This window comes from Microcebus murinus, chromosome 14 (assembly GCF_040939455.1).
Source record: "Microcebus murinus isolate Inina chromosome 14, M.murinus_Inina_mat1.0, whole genome shotgun sequence".
Taxonomy (NCBI): Eukaryota; Metazoa; Chordata; class Mammalia; order Primates; family Cheirogaleidae; genus Microcebus; species Microcebus murinus.
The window spans coordinates 80,419,943-80,440,527 of record NC_134117.1 but is presented as its reverse complement, the minus strand read 5'-3'; the positions used below and the strand labels follow the sequence as shown (position 1 = coordinate 80,440,527).

Sequence of the window (20,585 nt, the reverse complement as noted above, 5' to 3'; positions counted from 1 at the left end):
AAACCCCCCCGCCCAGCAGACCACGTTGTCCAGCCAGCCCCCGGGCCTCCCTGGGGTGCCCAGCACAAAAGTGCAGACACCCACCGGACCCTCAGTCTCAGTTTTCGGAGGTTTTTGCCACTCTAAGGACCCGCAGGCCAGCTGGGCCTTCGGGCAGGACAGAGAGCCCCGGGATCCCATCAGGAGGCGGTCCCCACCTCCGCGGCTCTCCCCTTGCGGGGGGGCGGCAGCCGGCAGCCGCAGGGCCTCAGGGAAGACACCAGGCTGGGCCCCCCACACGCGACTTAGGGACCGCTGCTGGAGACTGCTGCGGCCACCCTGCTGCCGGGTTTCTGGAGGGCTTCCTGGAAGCAGCGTCCACACCAAGCCCTTGGAAGGCCCAGGCGACGGAGGAGCCAGTCAGGCAGGGGCCGAGGACGGTGAGAGGCCCGGCGGGAAGGAGCATGTCAGGCAGGGGCAGAGGACGGTGACAGGCCGGGCGGGAAGGAGCCGGTCAGGCGGGGGCCCAGGACAGTGACGGGCCTGGCCGGGGAGGAGTGCGTCAGGCAGGGGCAGAGGAGACGGGCTGGGTAAGGGTTAGGGTTACAGTTAGGGCACAATTCACAATCGCAAAGATGTGGAAGCGACCCGAGTGCCCATCCATCCAGGAGTGCATTAATAAAATGTGGCGCGTGGACACCACGGAGTGCCATTCGGCTGTGAGGAGCAGCGGTGAGAGGGCGCCTCTCGTGTTCTCCTGGCCAGAGCTGGAACCCGTTCCAGTAGGCCAGGTATCCCAAGAATGGACACACGAGCACCACGTGAGCGCGCTCACCGGCAAATTGGTACGAACGGATGGACACCTAAGTGGACGGAGAGGAATCACCTTCATCGGGTGGGTGTCGGGCGGGTGGGGGGAGGGGATGGGCATACACATCCATTGGGAATGGGGTGGGTGCGCACCGACTGGGGGATGGGCGCACGTGAAGCTCTGACCCGAGGGGGGAGGCTTGGAGAGGGCAACGTACCCGACCTTAACATTGGTACCCCCACGATACGCTGGAGCAACATGAGAGGTATATGAATAAGAACACAGCGGGGAGGGGGGCACGGGCAACACATGTCACCTGAATACTTGGACTCCCATCATCTGCTTGAAAAGAGAGAGAAAAGAAAATGCAATAATAGAGGTAAGGGACACTTTTTAAAAATAATGAATCCGAAGAGAAAAGTAAAAGGAAGCCTGTGGAGCAGGTCTGGGTGTGACTCCGGATCCCCCAACATCAGGTGCCACCACCAAAGATTCCTACGTGTAGCCCATAGAACCCCAAAAGCAACGGGACGAGTTCTGGTCACACACTCCCTCAAAATGACATCCTGGCCTTCTTCTGGAACTCCCTCCCCTCTCAGACTCTCAAGGTTTCCTCCAGCGTGTCGGTTCCCACAGAGCAGACCTTTGGTCTGAGACCTGACAGTCCAGATGCCACGCGTGCTGCCGCGTGGCGGCGGTGTCGCGGCTCGGGACAAGAGGAGGCCCCACGGTGCGGGCTGGGGCGCCAGGCACCGCGGCGGGCGCTGAGGGTGGGGGTCACCCCCACCCCGGGCCGCCGCCGCGCTCCCAGAAAGGGGACAGAACAAGAGGCCAAAAAAAAAACAAAAACAAAAAAGAAGCAGCCTGTGGCACCCGGTATTCCCAGGCGGTCTCCCATCCAAGTACTAACGAGGCCCGACCCTGCTTAGCTTCCGAGACCAGACGAGATCGGGCGCGTTCAGGGTGGTGTGGCCGTGGACGGCGGAGGGCGCCCCTGCCCCGCTCAAGAAGCCGAGCCTCTCTGCGCTAACCCCGCCGCCTCCTCCCGCCCCACGCACGCCCCGCGCCGGGCCGGGCCTGTTGAGTTCGCCGCCGGGTCCAGCGGGCTCCGAGGGACGGGGGTGATGGGCGGGGCGGGGCGGGGGGCTGTCTCTCTACACACACACACACACACACACACTCACACTCACTCACACTCACACAAGATGCGCCTCCACGGCTGGACTCGTCAAGGTGGAGCCCTTCCAGCCCCCCTCGTCTCCTCCCCCGGCCTCGGCCTCCTTCACCTACCCGCTGCCCACCCCCAGCGCGTCGCCACCGCTGACTGCGCACGCGCGCGCGCGCGGGGCGCTCGCCCTTTGACCCCAGCCAGGGGCCGCCCTCCCCCACAACCCCTTTCAGCTGCGCCCCCCCTCGCCCTGTTGTTGGGCGGCCGCCTATTCCCCCGGGCCAGGGCTGGGGCACAGCGCAAGGGGGAGGGGAGCCAGTGTATGGGGCGTCTCTCTCTGGGGATGTGTCCCATGGGTGGGGTGGGGTGGCGTGGTTTGTGGGGCGCTGAAGAAATCAGTCCCCTCCATCTCCTACCTCTGGAAAACGCCCAAGCCCGTGGAGAACTGCCGGCACCGCTTCGTGGGGGCCGGGACCCTCCTCTGTGTCCTCCTGTGGCCCGGTCCAAGGGGCCTGGGCCTGGCCGGGGCTGCATTGGACCCCGACCACCCTGGCGTGTGGACTCGCTAAAAGTCGGCGATTAGATATTGGATTCCAGCTTCCTTGAGGTCATTTCACTAATGAGTGCACCGGGAAGGGTTTCCTAATCCATCTGTGAGGGTGGCAACTGAAAGAGAATTTTTTTTTTTTTTTTTATGAGACACAGTCTCGCTTTGTTGCCTAGGCTAGAGTGAGTGCAGTGGCGTTAGCCTAGCTCACAGCAACCTCAAACTCCTGGGCTCAAGCAATCCTTCTGCCTCAGCCTCCCAAGTAGCTGGGACTACAGGCATGCGCCACCATGCCTGGCTCATTTTCCTATATATATTAGTTGGCCAATTAATTTCTTTCTATTTACAGTAGAGACCGGGTCTGGCTCTTGCTCAGGCTGGTTTCGAACTCCTGACCTCGAGCAATCCGCCCGCCTCGGCCTCCCAGAGAGCTAGGATTACAGGCTTGAGCCACCGCGCCCGGCCTGAAAGAGAATTTGAAAGCTGACAGAATAGGCGAGGAAAGGCATAGGAGATTTCCACACCCAGTAAGGAAGCCTTTCCCGAAATGGAAGAAAGAAAGGAGCAAACAGAGACACCGGTAGCCCGCCCGGATGAGAGTCTGCCCCTGAGAGAAAGCACCCTGACCAGGCTCACCCGTGGGTGGGTGGCGAGCTAGCGGCATTCAGAAGAGCGAGGCCCGCAGTCTGTGCAGAAGACACCTGCACTCGGGTGTGTGTGGCGGCACGATTCCCAAGCAGCTCCAGATGTTAAACCAAGGAGAAGCCAGGGAGTTCCCAACGCCCCAGGTGTCCTCAGCCCACGACTGGCTGCTGTGGGAATGCGAAGCCCGGCTCCTTGTCTCAGAGCGGGGTTCCCAGGAGGATCAGGCTGAAGCTGGGACTTGGCCTCAAAGTGTCCCCTCGCATGGCCACCCCCTTCCCCTTCCTGCTCCTCTACTCCTGGTGCCCCTCCATCCAGGGGCCAGACCTTAAAGAGTCACCGCAAGAGAATCCTGGTCCCAAGGGAGCCTTCTGGGGGACCGGTGCTGAGAGAGGTTGTGGGCATGGCCCGCTGGGGCTCTGCCCGACCCAGGGCTGAGAGATGCAACCTCCCAGCTCTGGGTCCCTGCAGGAAGTGTTGGCAAACACAGGGCCGGTCCTCCAAAGGCCCAGGTGCAGGGAGCCCAGGCCAAGCAGCCTGTGGAAGAAGCCACTTGCCGTGCCACCCCGGGAACACGACTGCAGGCCCCGGCCCTTCCCACCTCCTCCTCCTCCTCCTCCCACCCGCACCCCCCCCCCCGACATGGCACAGGGCTCGGAGACACCTCAGACTCTTGCTACCCAAAGTGCAAAGGGCATCAGTTGCTCCTCCAAACCCCCCCGCCCAGCAGACCACGTTGTCCAGCCAGCCCCCGGGCCTCCCTGGGGTGCCCAGCACAAAAGTGCAGACACCCACCGGACCCTCAGTCTCAGTTTTCGGAGGTTTTTGCCACTCTAAGGACCCGCAGGCCAGCTGGGCCTTCGGGCAGGACAGAGAGCCCCGGGATCCCATCAGGAGGCGGTCCCCACCTCCGCGGCTCTCCCCTTGCGGGGGGGCGGCAGCCGGCAGCCGCAGGGCCTCAGGGAAGACACCAGGCTGGGCCCCCCACACGCGACTTAGGGACCGCTGCTGGAGACTGCTGCGGCCACCCTGCTGCCGGGTTTCTGGAGGGCTTCCTGGAAGCAGCGTCCACACCAAGCCCTTGGAAGGCCCAGGCGACGGAGGAGCCAGTCAGGCAGGGGCCGAGGACGGTGAGAGGCCCGGCGGGAAGGAGCATGTCAGGCAGGGGCAGAGGACGGTGACAGGCCGGGCGGGAAGGAGCCGGTCAGGCGGGGGCCCAGGACAGTGACGGGCCTGGCCGGGGAGGAGTGCGTCAGGCAGGGGCAGAGGAGACGGGCTGGGTAAGGGTTAGGGTTACAGTTAGGGCACAATTCACAATCGCAAAGATGTGGAAGCGACCCGAGTGCCCATCCATCCAGGAGTGCATTAATAAAATGTGGCGCGTGGACACCACGGAGTGCCATTCGGCTGTGAGGAGCAGCGGTGAGAGGGCGCCTCTCGTGTTCTCCTGGCCAGAGCTGGAACCCGTTCCAGTAGGCCAGGTATCCCAAGAATGGACACACGAGCACCACGTGAGCGCGCTCACCGGCAAATTGGTACGAACGGATGGACACCTAAGTGGACGGAGAGGAATCACCTTCATCGGGTGGGTGTCGGGCGGGTGGGGGGAGGGGATGGGCATACACATCCATTGGGAATGGGGTGGGTGCGCACCGACTGGGGGATGGGCGCACGTGAAGCTCTGACCCGAGGGGGGAGGCTTGGAGAGGGCAACGTACCCGACCTTAACATTGGTACCCCCACGATACGCTGGAGCAACATGAGAGGTATATGAATAAGAACACAGCGGGGAGGGGGGCACGGGCAACACATGTCACCTGAATACTTGGACTCCCATCATCTGCTTGAAAAGAGAGAGAAAAGAAAATGCAATAATAGAGGTAAGGGACACTTTTTAAAAATAATGAATCCGAAGAGAAAAGTAAAAGGAAGCCTGTGGAGCAGGTCTGGGTGTGACTCCGGATCCCCCAACATCAGGTGCCACCACCAAAGATTCCTACGTGTAGCCCATAGAACCCCAAAAGCAACGGGACGAGTTCTGGTCACACACTCCCTCAAAATGACATCCTGGCCTTCTTCTGGAACTCCCTCCCCTCTCAGACTCTCAAGGTTTCCTCCAGCGTGTCGGTTCCCACAGAGCAGACCTTTGGTCTGAGACCTGACAGTCCAGATGCCACGCGTGCTGCCGCGTGGCGGCGGTGTCGCGGCTCGGGACAAGAGGAGGCCCCACGGTGCGGGCTGGGGCGCCAGGCACCGCGGCGGGCGCTGAGGGTGGGGGTCACCCCCACCCCGGGCCGCCGCCGCGCTCCCAGAAAGGGGACAGAACAAGAGGCCAAAAAAAAACAAAAACAAAAAAGAAGCAGCCTGTGGCACCCGGTATTCCCAGGCGGTCTCCCATCCAAGTACTAACGAGGCCCGACCCTGCTTAGCTTCCGAGACCAGACGAGATCGGGCGCGTTCAGGGTGGTGTGGCCGTGGACGGCGGAGGGCGCCCCTGCCCCGCTCAAGAAGCCGAGCCTCTCTGCGCTAACCCCGCCGCCTCCTCCCGCCCCACGCACGCCCCGCGCCGGGCCGGGCCTGTTGAGTTCGCCGCCGGGTCCAGCGGGCTCCGAGGGACGGGGGTGATGGGCGGGGCGGGGCGGGGGGCTGTCTCTCTACACACACACACACACACACACACTCACACTCACTCACACTCACACAAGATGCGCCTCCACGGCTGGACTCGTCAAGGTGGAGCCCTTCCAGCCCCCCTCGTCTCCTCCCCCGGCCTCGGCCTCCTTCACCTACCCGCTGCCCACCCCCAGCGCGTCGCCACCGCTGACTGCGCACGCGCGCGCGGGGCGCTCGCCCTTTGACCCCAGCCAGGGGCCGCCCTCCCCCACAACCCCTTTCAGCTGCGCCCCCCCTCGCCCTGTTGTTGGGCGGCCACCTATTCCCCCGGGCCAGGGCTGGGGCACAGCGCAAGGGGGAGGGGAGCCAGTGTATGGGGCGTCTCTCTCTGGGGATGTGTCCCATGGGTGGGGTGGGGTGGCGTGGTTTGTGGGGCGCTGAAGAAATCAGTCCCCTCCATCTCCTACCTCTGGAAAACGCCCAAGCCCGTGGAGAACTGCCGGCACCGCTTCGTGGGGGCCGGGACCCTCCTCTGTGTCCTCCTGTGGCCCGGTCCAAGGGGCCTGGGCCTGGCCGGGGCTGCATTGGACCCCGACCACCCTGGCGTGTGGACTCGCTAAAAGTCGGCGATTAGATATTGGATTCCAGCTTCCTTGAGGTCATTTCACTAATGAGTGCACCGGGAAGGGTTTCCTAATCCATCTGTGAGGGTGGCAACTGAAAGAGAATTTTTTTTTTTTTTTATGAGACACAGTCTCGCTTTGTTGCCTAGGCTAGAGTGAGTGCAGTGGCGTTAGCCTAGCTCACAGCAACCTCAAACTCCTGGGCTCAAGCAATCCTTCTGCCTCAGCCTCCCAAGTAGCTGGGACTACAGGCATGCGCCACCATGCCTGGCTCATTTTCCTATATATATTAGTTGGCCAATTAATTTCTTTCTATTTACAGTAGAGACCGGGTCTGGCTCTTGCTCAGGCTGGTTTCGAACTCCTGACCTCGAGCAATCCGCCCGCCTCGGCCTCCCAGAGAGCTAGGATTACAGGCTTGAGCCACCGCGCCCGGCCTGAAAGAGAATTTGAAAGCTGACAGAATAGGCGAGGAAAGGCATAGGAGATTTCCACACCCAGTAAGGAAGCCTTTCCCGAAATGGAAGAAAGAAAGGAGCAAACAGAGACACCGGTAGCCCGCCCGGATGAGAGTCTGCCCCTGAGAGAAAGCACCCTGACCAGGCTCACCCGTGGGTGGGTGGCGAGCTAGCGGCATTCAGAAGAGCGAGGCCCGCAGTCTGTGCAGAAGACACCTGCACTCGGGTGTGTGTGGCGGCACGATTCCCAAGCAGCGCCAGATGTTAAACCAAGGAGAAGCCAGGGAGTTCCCAACGCCCCAGGTGTCCTCAGCCCACGACTGGCTGCTGTGGGAATGCGAAGCCCGGCTCCTTGTCTCAGAGCGGGGTTCCCAGGAGGATCAGGCTGAAGCTGGGACTTGGCCTCAAAGTGTCCCCTCGCATGGCCACCCCCTTCCCCTTCCTGCTCCTCTACTCCTGGTGCCCCTCCATCCAGGGGCCAGACCTTAAAGAGTCACCGCAAGAGAATCCTGGTCCCAAGGGAGCCTTCTGGGGGACCGGTGCTGAGAGAGGTTGTGGGCATGGCCCGCTGGGGCTCTGCCCGACCCAGGGCTGAGAGATGCAACCTCCCAGCTCTGGGTCCCTGCAGGAAGTGTTGGCAAACACAGGGCCGGTCCTCCAAAGGCCCAGGTGCAGGGAGCCCAGGCCAAGCAGCCTGTGGAAGAAGCCACTTGCCGTGCCACCCCGGGAACACGACTGCAGGCCCCGGCCCTTCCCACCTCCTCCTCCTCCTCCTCCCACCCGCACCCCCCCCCCGACATGGCACAGGGCTCGGAGACACCTCAGACTCTTGCTACCCAAAGTGCAAAGGGCATCAGTTGCTCCTCCAAACCCCCCCGCCCAGCAGACCACGTTGTCCAGCCAGCCCCCGGGCCTCCCTGGGGTGCCCAGCACAAAAGTGCAGACACCCACCGGACCCTCAGTCTCAGTTTTCGGAGGTTTTTGCCACTCTAAGGACCCGCAGGCCAGCTGGGCCTTCGGGCAGGACAGAGAGCCCCGGGATCCCATCAGGAGGCGGTCCCCACCTCCGCGGCTCTCCCCTTGCGGGGGGGCGGCAGCCGGCAGCCGCAGGGCCTCAGGGAAGACACCAGGCTGGGCCCCCCCGCGGCACAGCCGGGGCACGTCCCCCGCACGCGACTTAGGGACCGCTGCTGGAGACTGCTGCGGCCACCCTGCTGCCGGGTTTCTGGAGGGCTTCCTGGAAGCAGCGTCCACACCAAGCCCTTGGAAGGCCCAGGCGACGGAGGAGCCGGTCAGGCAGGGGCCGAGGACGGTGAGAGGCCCGGCGGGAAGGAGCATGTCAGGCAGGGGCAGAGGACGGTGACAGGCCGGGCGGGAAGGAGCCGGTCAGGCGGGGGCCCAGGACAGTGACGGGCCTGGCCGGGGAGGAGTGCGTCAGGCAGGGGCAGAGGAGACGGGCTGGGTAAGGGTTAGGGTTACAGTTAGGGCACAATTCACAATCGCAAAGATGTGGAAGCGACCCGAGTGCCCATCCATCCAGGAGTGCATTAATAAAATGTGGCGCGTGGACACCACGGAGTGCCATTCGGCTGTGAGGAGCAGCGGTGAGAGGGCGCCTCTCGTGTTCTCCTGGCCAGAGCTGGAACCCGTTCCAGTAGGCCAGGTATCCCAAGAACGGACACACGAGCACCACGTGAGCGCGCTCACCGGCAAATTGGTACGAACGGATGGACACCTAAGTGGACGGAGAGGAATCACCTTCATCGGGTGGGTGTCGGGCGGGTGGGGGGAGGGGATGGGCATACACATCCATTGGGAATGGGGTGGGTGCGCACCGACTGGGGGATGGGCGCACGTGAAGCTCTGACCCGAGGGGGGAGGCTTGGAGAGGGCAACGTACCCGACCTTAACATTGGTACCCCCACGATACGCTGGAGCAACATGAGAGGTATATGAATAAGAACACAGCGGGGAGGGGGGCACGGGCAACACATGTCACCTGAATACTTGGACTCCCATCATCTGCTTGAAAAGAGAGAGAAAAGAAAATGCAATAATAGAGGTAAGGGACACTTTTTAAAAATAATGAATCCGAAGAGAAAAGTAAAAGGAAGCCTGTGGAGCAGGTCTGGGTGTGACTCCGGATCCCCCAACATCAGGTGCCACCACCAAAGATTCCTACGTGTAGCCCATAGAACCCCAAAAGCAACGGGACGAGTTCTGGTCACACACTCCCTCAAAATGACATCCTGGCCTTCTTCTGGAACTCCCTCCCCTCTCAGACTCTCAAGGTTTCCTCCAGCGTGTCGGTTCCCACAGAGCAGACCTTTGGTCTGAGACCTGACAGTCCAGATGCCACGCGTGCTGCCGCGTGGCGGCGGTGTCGCGGCTCGGGACAAGAGGAGGCCCCACGGTGCGGGCTGGGGCGCCAGGCACCGCGGCGGGCGCTGAGGGTGGGGGTCACCCCCACCCCGGGCCGCCGCCGCGCTCCCAGAAAGGGGACAGAACAAGAGGCCAAAAAAAAACAAAAACAAAAAAGAAGCAGCCTGTGGCACCCGGTATTCCCAGGCGGTCTCCCATCCAAGTACTAACGAGGCCCGACCCTGCTTAGCTTCCGAGACCAGACGAGATCGGGCGCGTTCAGGGTGGTGTGGCCGTGGACGGCGGAGGGCGCCCCTGCCCCGCTCAAGAAGCCGAGCCTCTCTGCGCTAACCCCGCCGCCTCCTCCCGCCCCACACACGCCCCGCGCCGGGCCGGGCCTGTTGAGTTCGCCGCCGGGTCCAGCGGGCTCCGAGGGACGGGGGTGATGGGCGGGGCGGGGCGGGGGGCTGTCTCTCTACACACACACACACACACACACACACTCACACTCACTCACACTCACACAAGATGCGCCTCCACGGCTGGACTCGTCAAGGTGGAGCCCTTCCAGCCCCCCTCGTCTCCTCCCCCGGCCTCGGCCTCCTTCACCTACCCGCTGACCACCCCCAGCGCGTCGCCACCGCTGACTGCGCACGCGCGCGCGGGGCGCTCGCCCTTTGACCCCAGCCAGGGGCCGCCCTCCCCCACAACCCCTTTCAGCTGCGCCCCCCCTCGCCCTGTTGTTGGGCGGCCGCCTATTCCCCCGGGCCAGGGCTGGGGCACAGCGCAAGGGGGAGGGGAGCCAGTGTATGGGGCGTCTCTCTCTCGGGATGTGTCCCATGGGTGGGGTGGGGTGGCTTGGTCTGTGGGACGCTGAAGAAATCAGTCCCCTCCATCTCCTACCTCTGGAAAACGCCCAAGCCCTTGGGGAACTGCCTGCACCGCTACCGTGGGGGCCGGGACCCTCCTCTGTGTCCTCCTGTGGCCCAGTCCAAGGGGCCTGGGCCTGGCCGGGGCTGCATTGGACCCCAACCACCCTGGCGTGTGGACTCGCCAAAAATCGGCGATTAGATATTGGATTCCAGCTTCATTGAGGTCATTTCACAAATGAGTGCACCGGAAAGAGTTTCCTAATCCATCTGTGAGGGTGGCAACTGAAAGAGAATTTTTTTTTTTTTTTTGAGACAGGGTCTCGCTTTGTTGCCTAGGCTAGAGTGAGTGCCGTGGCGTCAGCCTAGCTCACAGCAACCTCAAACTCCTGGGCTCAAGCAATCCTTCTGCCTCAGCCTCCCAAGTAGCTGGGACTACAGGCATGCGCCACCATGCCTGGCTCCTTTTCCTATATATATTATTTGGCCAATTAATTTCTTTCTATTTACAGTAGAGACGGGGTCTGGCTCTTGCTCAGGCTGGTTTCGAACTCCTGACCTCGAGCAATCCGCCCGCCTCAGCCTCCCAGAGAGCTAGGATTACAGGCTTGAGCCACCGCGCCCGGCCTGAAAGAGAATTTTAGAGCTGACAGAATAGGCGAGGAAAGGCATAGGAGATTTCCACACCCAGTAAGGAAGCCTTTCCCGAAATGGAAGAAAGAAAGGAGCAAACAGAGACACCGGTAGCCCGCCCGGATGAGAGTCTGCCCCTGAGAGAAAGCACCCTGACCAGGCTCACCCGTGGGTGGGTGGCGAGCTAGCGGCATTCAGAAGAGCGAGGCCCGCAGTCTGTGCAGAAGACACCTGCACTCGGGTGTGTGTGGCGGCACGATTCCCAAGCAGCGCCAGATGTTAAACCAAGGAGAAGCCAGGGAGTTCCCAACGCCCCAGGTGTCCTCAGCCCACGACTGGCTGCTGTGGGAATGCGAAGCCCGGCTCCTTGTCTCAGAGCGGGGTTCCCAGGAGGATCAGGCTGAAGCTGGGACTTGGCCTCAAAGTGTCCCCTCGCATGGCCACCCCCTTCCCCTTCCTGCTCCTCTACTCCTGGTGCCCCTCCATCCAGGGGCCAGACCTTAAAGAGTCACCGCAAGAGAATCCTGGTCCCAAGGGAGCCTTCTGGGGGACCGGTGCTGAGAGAGGTTGTGGGCATGGCCCGCTGGGGCTCTGCCCGACCCAGGGCTGAGAGATGCAACCTCCCAGCTCTGGGTCCCTGCAGGAAGTGTTGGCAAACACAGGGCCGGTCCTCCAAAGGCCCAGGTGCAGGGAGCCCAGGCCAAGCAGCCTGTGGAAGAAGCCACTTGCCGTGCCACCCCGGGAACACGACTGCAGGCCCCGGCCCTTCCCACCTCCTCCTCCTCCTCCTCCCACCCGCACCCCCCCCCCGACATGGCACAGGGCTCGGAGACACCTCAGACTCTTGCTACCCAAAGTGCAAAGGGCATCAGTTGCTCCTCCAAACCCCCCGCCCAGCAGACCACGTTGTCCAGCCAGCCCCCGGGCCTCCCTGGGGTGCCCAGCACAAAAGTGCAGACACCCACCGGACCCTCAGTCTCAGTTTTCGGAGGTTTTTGCCACTCTAAGGACCCGCAGGCCAGCTGGGCCTTCGGGCAGGACAGAGAGCCCCGGGATCCCATCAGGAGGCGGTCCCCACCTCCGCGGCTCTCCCCTTGCGGGGGGGCGGCAGCCGGCAGCCGCAGGGCCTCAGGGAAGACACCAGGCTGGGCCCCCCCGCGGCACAGCCGGGGCACGTCCCCCGCACGCGACTTAGGGACCGCTGCTGGAGACTGCTGCGGCCACCCTGCTGCCGGGTTTCTGGAGGGCTTCCTGGAAGCAGCGTCCACACCAAGCCCTTGGAAGGCCCAGGCGACGGAGGAGCCGGTCAGGCAGGGGCCGAGGACGGTGAGAGGCCCGGCGGGAAGGAGCATGTCAGGCAGGGGCAGAGGACGGTGACAGGCCGGGCGGGAAGGAGCCGGTCAGGCGGGGGCCCAGGACAGTGACGGGCCTGGCCGGGGAGGAGTGCGTCAGGCAGGGGCAGAGGAGACGGGCTGGGTAAGGGTTAGGGTTACAGTTAGGGCACAATTCACAATCGCAAAGATGTGGAAGCGACCCGAGTGCCCATCCATCCAGGAGTGCATTAATAAAATGTGGCGCGTGGACACCACGGAGTGCCATTCGGCTGTGAGGAGCAGCGGTGAGAGGGCGCCTCTCGTGTTCTCCTGGCCAGAGCTGGAACCCGTTCCAGTAGGCCAGGTATCCCAAGAACGGACACACGAGCACCACGTGAGCGCGCTCACCGGCAAATTGGTACGAACGGATGGACACCTAAGTGGACGGAGAGGAATCACCTTCATCGGGTGGGTGTCGGGCGGGTGGGGGGAGGGGATGGGCATACACATCCATTGGGAATGGGGTGGGTGCGCACCGACTGGGGGATGGGCGCACGTGAAGCTCTGACCCGAGGGGGGAGGCTTGGAGAGGGCAACGTACCCGACCTTAACATTGGTACCCCCACGATACGCTGGAGCAACATGAGAGGTATATGAATAAGAACACAGCGGGGAGGGGGGCACGGGCAACACATGTCACCTGAATACTTGGACTCCCATCATCTGCTTGAAAAGAGAGAGAAAAGAAAATGCAATAATAGAGGTAAGGGACACTTTTTAAAAATAATGAATCCGAAGAGAAAAGTAAAAGGAAGCCTGTGGAGCAGGTCTGGGTGTGACTCCGGATCCCCCAACATCAGGTGCCACCACCAAAGATTCCTACGTGTAGCCCATAGAACCCCAAAAGCAACGGGACGAGTTCTGGTCACACACTCCCTCAAAATGACATCCTGGCCTTCTTCTGGAACTCCCTCCCCTCTCAGACTCTCAAGGTTTCCTCCAGCGTGTCGGTTCCCACAGAGCAGACCTTTGGTCTGAGACCTGACAGTCCAGATGCCACGCGTGCTGCCGCGTGGCGGCGGTGTCGCGGCTCGGGACAAGAGGAGGCCCCACGGTGCGGGCTGGGGCGCCAGGCACCGCGGCGGGCGCTGAGGGTGGGGGTCACCCCCACCCCGGGCCGCCGCCGCGCTCCCAGAAAGGGGACAGAACAAGAGGCCAAAAAAAAACAAAAACAAAAAAGAAGCAGCCTGTGGCACCCGGTATTCCCAGGCGGTCTCCCATCCAAGTACTAACGAGGCCCGACCCTGCTTAGCTTCCGAGACCAGACGAGATCGGGCGCGTTCAGGGTGGTGTGGCCGTGGACGGCGGAGGGCGCCCCTGCCCCGCTCAAGAAGCCGAGCCTCTCTGCGCTAACCCCGCCGCCTCCTCCCGCCCCACGCACGCCCCGCGCCGGGCCGGGCCTGTTGAGTTCGCCGCCGGGTCCAGCGGGCTCCCAGGGACGGGGGTGATGGGCGGGGCGGGGCGGGGGGCTGTCTCTCTACACACACACACACACACACACACACTCACACTCACTCACACTCACACAAGATGCGCCTCCACGGCTGGACTCGTCAAGGTGGAGCCCTTCCAGCCCCCCTCGTCTCCTCCCCCGGCCTCGGCCTCCTTCACCTACCCGCTGACCACCCCCAGCGCGTCGCCACCGCTGACTGCGCACGCGCGCGCGGGGCGCTCGCCCTTTGACCCCAGCCAGGGGCCGCCCTCCCCCACAACCCCTTTCAGCTGCGCCCCCCCTCGCCCTGTTGTTGGGCGGCCGCCTATTCCCCCGGGCCAGGGCTGGGGCACAGCGCAAGGGGGAGGGGAGCCAGTGTATGGGGCGTCTCTCTCTCGGGATGTGTCCCATGGGTGGGGTGGGGTGGCTTGGTCTGTGGGACGCTGAAGAAATCAGTCCCCTCCATCTCCTACCTCTGGAAAACGCCCAAGCCCTTGGGGAACTGCCTGCACCGCTACCGTGGGGGCCGGGACCCTCCTCTGTGTCCTCCTGTGGCCCAGTCCAAGGGGCCTGGGCCTGGCCGGGGCTGCATTGGACCCCAACCACCCTGGCGTGTGGACTCGCCAAAAATCGGCGATTAGATATTGGATTCCAGCTTCATTGAGGTCATTTCACAAATGAGTGCACCGGAAAGAGTTTCCTAATCCATCTGTGAGGGTGGCAACTGAAAGAGAATTTTTTTTTTTTTTTTGAGACAGGGTCTCGCTTTGTTGCCTAGGCTAGAGTGAGTGCCGTGGCGTCAGCCTAGCTCACAGCAACCTCAAACTCCTGGGCTCAAGCAATCCTTCTGCCTCAGCCTCCCAAGTAGCTGGGACTACAGGCATGCGCCACCATGCCTGGCTCCTTTTCCTATATATATTATTTGGCCAATTAATTTCTTTCTATTTACAGTAGAGACGGGGTCTGGCTCTTGCTCAGGCTGGTTTCGAACTCCTGACCTCGAGCAATCCGCCCGCCTCAGCCTCCCAGAGAGCTAGGATTACAGGCTTGAGCCACCGCGCCCGGCCTGAAAGAGAATTTTAGAGCTGACAGAATAGGCGAGGAAAGGCATAGGAGATTTCCACACCCAGTAAGGAAGCCTTTCCCGAAATGGAAGAAAGAAAGGAGCAAACAGAGACACCGGTAGCCCGCCCGGATGAGAGTCTGCCCCTGAGAGAAAGCACCCTGACCAGGCTCACCCGTGGGTGGGTGGCGAGCTAGCGGCATTCAGAAGAGCGAGGCCCGCAGTCTGTGCAGAAGACACCTGCACTCGGGTGTGTGTGGCGGCACGATTCCCAAGCAGCGCCAGATGTTAAACCAAGGAGAAGCCAGGGAGTTCCCAACGCCCCAGGTGTCCTCAGCCCACGACTGGCTGCTGTGGGAATGCGAAGCCCGGCTCCTTGTCTCAGAGCGGGGTTCCCAGGAGGATCAGGCTGAAGCTGGGACTTGGCCTCAAAGTGTCCCCTCGCATGGCCACCCCCTTCCCCTTCCTGCTCCTCTACTCCTGGTGCCCCTCCATCCAGGGGCCAGACCTTAAAGAGTCACCGCAAGAGAATCCTGGTCCCAAGGGAGCCTTCTGGGGGACCGGTGCTGAGAGAGGTTGTGGGCATGGCCCGCTGGGGCTCTGCCCGACCCAGGGCTGAGAGATGCAACCTCCCAGCTCTGGGTCCCTGCAGGAAGTGTTGGCAAACACAGGGCCGGTCCTCCAAAGGCCCAGGTGCAGGGAGCCCAGGCCAAGCAGCCTGTGGAAGAAGCCACTTGCCGTGCCACCCCGGGAACACGACTGCAGGCCCCGGCCCTTCCCACCTCCTCCTCCTCCTCCTCCCACCCGCACCCCCCCCCCGACATGGCACAGGGCTCGGAGACACCTCAGACTCTTGCTACCCAAAGTGCAAAGGGCATCAGTTGCTCCTCCAAACCCCCCGCCCAGCAGACCACGTTGTCCAGCCAGCCCCCGGGCCTCCCTGGGGTGCCCAGCACAAAAGTGCAGACACCCACCGGACCCTCAGTCTCAGTTTTCGGAGGTTTTTGCCACTCTAAGGACCCGCAGGCCAGCTGGGCCTTCGGGCAGGACAGAGAGCCCCGGGATCCCATCAGGAGGCGGTCCCCACCTCCGCGGCTCTCCCCTTGCGGGGGGGCGGCAGCCGGCAGCCGCAGGGCCTCAGGGAAGACACCAGGCTGGGCCCCCCCGCGGCACAGCCGGGGCACGTCCCCCGCACGCGACTTAGGGACCGCTGCTGGAGACTGCTGCGGCCACCCTGCTGCCGGGTTTCTGGAGGGCTTCCTGGAAGCAGCGTCCACACCAAGCCCTTGGAAGGCCCAGGCGACGGAGGAGCCGGTCAGGCAGGGGCCGAGGACGGTGAGAGGCCCGGCGGGAAGGAGCATGTCAGGCAGGGGCAGAGGACGGTGACAGGCCGGGCGGGAAGGAGCCGGTCAGGCGGGGGCCCAGGACAGTGACGGGCCTGGCCGGGGAGGAGTGCGTCAGGCAGGGGCAGAGGAGACGGGCTGGGTAAGGGTTAGGGTTACAGTTAGGGCACAATTCACAATCGCAAAGATGTGGAAGCGACCCGAGTGCCCATCCATCCAGGAGTGCATTAATAAAATGTGGCGCGTGGACACCACGGAGTGCCATTCGGCTGTGAGGAGCAGCGGTGAGAGGGCGCCTCTCGTGTTCTCCTGGCCAGAGCTGGAACCCGTTCCAGTAGGCCAGGTATCCCAAGAACGGACACACGAGCACCACGTGAGCGCGCTCACCGGCAAATTGGTACGAACGGATGGACACCTAAGTGGACGGAGAGGAATCACCTTCATCGGGTGGGTGTCGGGCGGGTGGGGGGAGGGGATGGGCATACACATCCATTGGGAATGGGGTGGGTGCGCACCGACTGGGGGATGGGCGCACGTGAAGCTCTGACCCGAGGGGGGAGGCTTGGAGAGGGCAACGTACCCGACCTTAACATTGGTACCCCCACGATACGCTGGAGCAACATGAGAGGTATATGAATAAGAACACAGCGGGGAGGGGGGCACGGGCAACACATGTCACCTGAATACTTGGACTCCCATCATCTGCTTGAAAAGAGAGAGAAAAGAAAATGCAATAATAGAGGTAAGGGACACTTTTTAAAAATAATGAATCCGAAGAGAAAAGTAAAAGGAAGCCTGTGGAGCAGGTCTGGGTGTGACTCCGGATCCCCCAACATCAGGTGCCACCACCAAAGATTCCTACGTGTAGCCCATAGAACCCCAAAAGCAACGGGACGAGTTCTGGTCACACACTCCCTCAAAATGACATCCTGGCCTTCTTCTGGAACTCCCTCCCCTCTCAGACTCTCAAGGTTTCCTCCAGCGTGTCGGTTCCCACAGAGCAGACCTTTGGTCTGAGACCTGACAGTCCAGATGCCACGCGTGCTGCCGCGTGGCGGCGGTGTCGCGGCTCGGGACAAGAGGAGGCCCCACGGTGCGGGCTGGGGCGCCAGGCACCGCGGCGGGCGCTGAGGGTGGGGGTCACCCCCACCCCGGGCCGCCGCCGCGCTCCCAGAAAGGGGACAGAACAAGAGGCCAAAAAAAAACAAAAACAAAAAAGAAGCAGCCTGTGGCACCCGGTATTCCCAGGCGGTCTCCCATCCAAGTACTAACGAGGCCCGACCCTGCTTAGCTTCCGAGACCAGACGAGATCGGGCGCGTTCAGGGTGGTGTGGCCGTGGACGGCGGAGGGCGCCCCTGCCCCGCTCAAGAAGCCGAGCCTCTCTGCGCTAACCCCGCCGCCTCCTCCCGCCCCACGCACGCCCCGCGCCGGGCCGGGCCTGTTGAGTTCGCCGCCGGGTCCAGCGGGCTCCGAGGGACGGGGGTGATGGGCGGGGCGGGGCGGGGGGCTGTCTCTCTACACACACACACACACACACACACACTCACACTCACTCACACTCACACAAGATGCGCCTCCACGGCTGGACTCGTCAAGGTGGAGCCCTTCCAGCCCCCCTCGTCTCCTCCCCCGGCCTCGGCCTCCTTCACCTACCCGCTGACCACCCCCAGCGCGTCGCCACCGCTGACTGCGCACGCGCGCGCGGGGCGCTCGCCCTTTGACCCCAGCCAGGGGCCGCCCTCCCCCACAACCCCTTTCAGCTGCGCCCCCCCTCGCCCTGTTGTTGGGCGGCCGCCTATTCCCCCGGGCCAGGGCTGGGGCACAGCGCAAGGGGGAGGGGAGCCAGTGTATGGGGCGTCTCTCTCTCGGGATGTGTCCCATGGGTGGGGTGGGGTGGCTTGGTCTGTGGGACGCTGAAGAAATCAGTCCCCTCCATCTCCTACCTCTGGAAAACGCCCAAGCCCTTGGGGAACTGCCTGCACCGCTACCGTGGGGGCCGGGACCCTCCTCTGTGTCCTCCTGTGGCCCAGTCCAAGGGGCCTGGGCCTGGCCGGGGCTGCATTGGACCCCAACCACCCTGGCGTGTGGACTCGCCAAAAATCGGCGATTAGATATTGGATTCCAGCTTCATTGAGGTCATTTCACAAATGAGTGCACCGGAAAGAGTTTCCTAATCCATCTGTGAGGGTGGCAACTGAAAGAGAATTTTTTTTTTTTTTTTGAGACAGGGTCTCGCTTTGTTGCCTAGGCTAGAGTGAGTGCCGTGGCGTCAGCCTAGCTCACAGCAACCTCAAACTCCTGGGCTCAAGCAATCCTTCTGCCTCAGCCTCCCAAGTAGCTGGGACTACAGGCATGCGCCACCATGCCTGGCTCCTTTTCCTATATATATTATTTGGCCAATTAATTTCTTTCTATTTACAGTAGAGACGGGGTCTGGCTCTTGCTCAGGCTGGTTTCGAACTCCTGACCTCGAGCAATCCGCCCGCCTCAGCCTCCCAGAGAGCTAGGATTACAGGCTTGAGCCACCGCGCCCGGCCTGAAAGAGAATTTTAGAGCTGACAGAATAGGCGAGGAAAGGCATAGGAGATTTCCACACCCAGTAAGGAAGCCTTTCCCGAAATGGAAGAAAGAAAGGAGCAAACAGAGACACCGGTAGCCCGCCCGGATGAGAGTCTGCCCCTGAGAGAAAGCACCCTGACCAGGCTCACCCGTGGGTGGGTGGCGAGCTAGCGGCATTCAGAAGAGCGAGGCCCGCAGTCTGTGCAGAAGACACCTGCACTCGGGTGTGTGTGGCGGCACGATTCCCAAGCAGCGCCAGATGTTAAACCAAGGAGAAGCCAGGGAGTTCCCAACGCCCCAGGTGTCCTCAGCCCACGACTGGCTGCTGTGGGAATGCGAAGCCCGGCTCCTTGTCTCAGAGCGGGGTTCCCAGGAGGATCAGGCTGAAGCTGGGACTTGGCCTCAAAGTGTCCCCTCGCATGGCCACCCCCTTCCCCTTCCTGCTCCTCTACTCCTGGTGCCCCTCCATCCAGGGGCCAGACCTTAAAGAGTCACCGCAAGAGAATCCTGGTCCCAAGGGAGCCTTCTGGGGGACCGGTGCTGAGAGAGGTTGTGGGCATGGCCCGCTGGGGCTCTGCCCGACCCAGGGCTGAGAGATGCAACCTCCCAGCTCTGGGTCCCTGCAGGAAGTGTTGGCAAACACAGGGCCGGTCCTCCAAAGGCCCAGGTGCAGGGAGCCCAGGCCAAGCAGCCTGTGGAAGAAGCCACTTGCCGTGCCACCCCGGGAACACGACTGCAGGCCCCGGCCCTTCCCACCTCCTCCTCCTCCTCCTCCCACCCGCACCCCCCCCCCGACATGGCACAGGGCTCGGAGACACCTCAGACTCTTGCTACCCAAAGTGCAAAGGGCATCAGTTGCTCCTCCAAACCCCCCGCCCAGCAGACCACGTTGTCCAGCCAGCCCCCGGGCCTCCCTGGGGTGCCCAGCACAAAAGTGCAGACACCCACCGGACCCTCAGTCTCAGTTTTCGGAGGTTTTTGCCACTCTAAGGACCCGCAGGCCAGCTGGGCCTTCGGGCAGGACAGAGAGCCCCGGGATCCCATCAGGAGGCGGTCCCCACCTCCGCGGCTCTCCCCTTGCGGGGGGGCGGCAGCCGGCAGCCGCAGGGCCTCAGGGAAGACACCAGGCTGGGCCCCCCCGCGGCACAGCCGGGGCACGTCCCCCGCACGCGACTTAGGGACCGCTGCTGGAGACTGCTGCGGCCACCCTGCTGCCGGGTTTCTGGAGGGCTTCCTGGAAGCAGCGTCCACACCAAGCCCTTGGAAGGCCCAGGCGACGGAGGAGCCGGTCAGGCAGGGGCCGAGGACGGTGAGAGGCCCGGCGGGAAGGAGCATGTCAGGCAGGGGCAGAGGACGGTGACAGGCCGGGCGGGAAGGAGCCGGTCAGGCGGGGGCCCAGGACAGTGACGGGCCTGGCCGGGGAGGAGTGCGTCAGGCAGGGGCAGAGGAGACGGGCTGGGTAAGGGTTAGGGTTACAGTTAGGGCACAATTCACAATCGCAAAGATGTGGAAGCGACCCGAGTGCCCATCCATCCAGGAGTGCATTAATAAAATGTGGCGCGTGGACACCACGGAGTGCCATTCGGCTGTGAGGAGCAGCGGTGAGAGGGCGCCTCTCGTGTTCTCCTGGCCAGAGCTGGAACCCGTTCCAGTAGGCCAGGTATCCCAAGAACGGACACACGAGCACCACGTGAGCGCGCTCACCGGCAAATTGGTACGAACGGATGGACACCTAAGTGGACGGAGAGGAATCACCTTCATCGGGTGGGTGTCGGGCGGGTGGGGGGAGGGGATGGGCATACACATCCATTGGGAATGGGGTGGGTGCGCACCGACTGGGGGATGGGCGCACGTGAAGCTCTGACCCGAGGGGGGAGGCTTGGAGAGGGCAACGTACCCGACCTTAACATTGGTACCCCCACGATACGCTGGAGCAACATGAGAGGTATATGAATAAGAACACAGCGGGGAGGGGGGCACGGGCAACACATGTCACCTGAATACTTGGACTCCCATCATCTGCTTGAAAAGAGAGAGAAAAGAAAATGCAATAATAGAGGTAAGGGACACTTTTTAAAAATAATGAATCCGAAGAGAAAAGTAAAAGGAA

The 20,585-nt window shown here is 62.6% G+C and overlaps 5 pseudogenes; all 5 read right to left on the bottom strand.

The window, feature by feature from the left end:
• Positions 1 to 1,651: 1,651 nt before the first annotated feature.
• Positions 1,652 to 1,770, bottom strand: LOC142875888 (uncharacterized; annotated as a pseudogene).
• Positions 1,771 to 5,508: 3,738 nt separating this feature from the next.
• On the bottom strand, positions 5,509 to 5,627 carry LOC142875887 (uncharacterized; annotated as a pseudogene).
• Positions 5,628 to 9,384: 3,757 nt separating this feature from the next.
• Positions 9,385 to 9,503, bottom strand: LOC142875886 (uncharacterized; annotated as a pseudogene).
• A 3,758-nt stretch (positions 9,504 to 13,261) lies between these two features.
• LOC142875885 (uncharacterized) lies at positions 13,262 to 13,380 on the bottom strand (annotated as a pseudogene).
• A 3,758-nt stretch (positions 13,381 to 17,138) lies between these two features.
• Positions 17,139 to 17,257, bottom strand: LOC142875884 (uncharacterized; annotated as a pseudogene).
• Between the last annotated feature and the right edge of the window lie 3,328 nt (positions 17,258 to 20,585).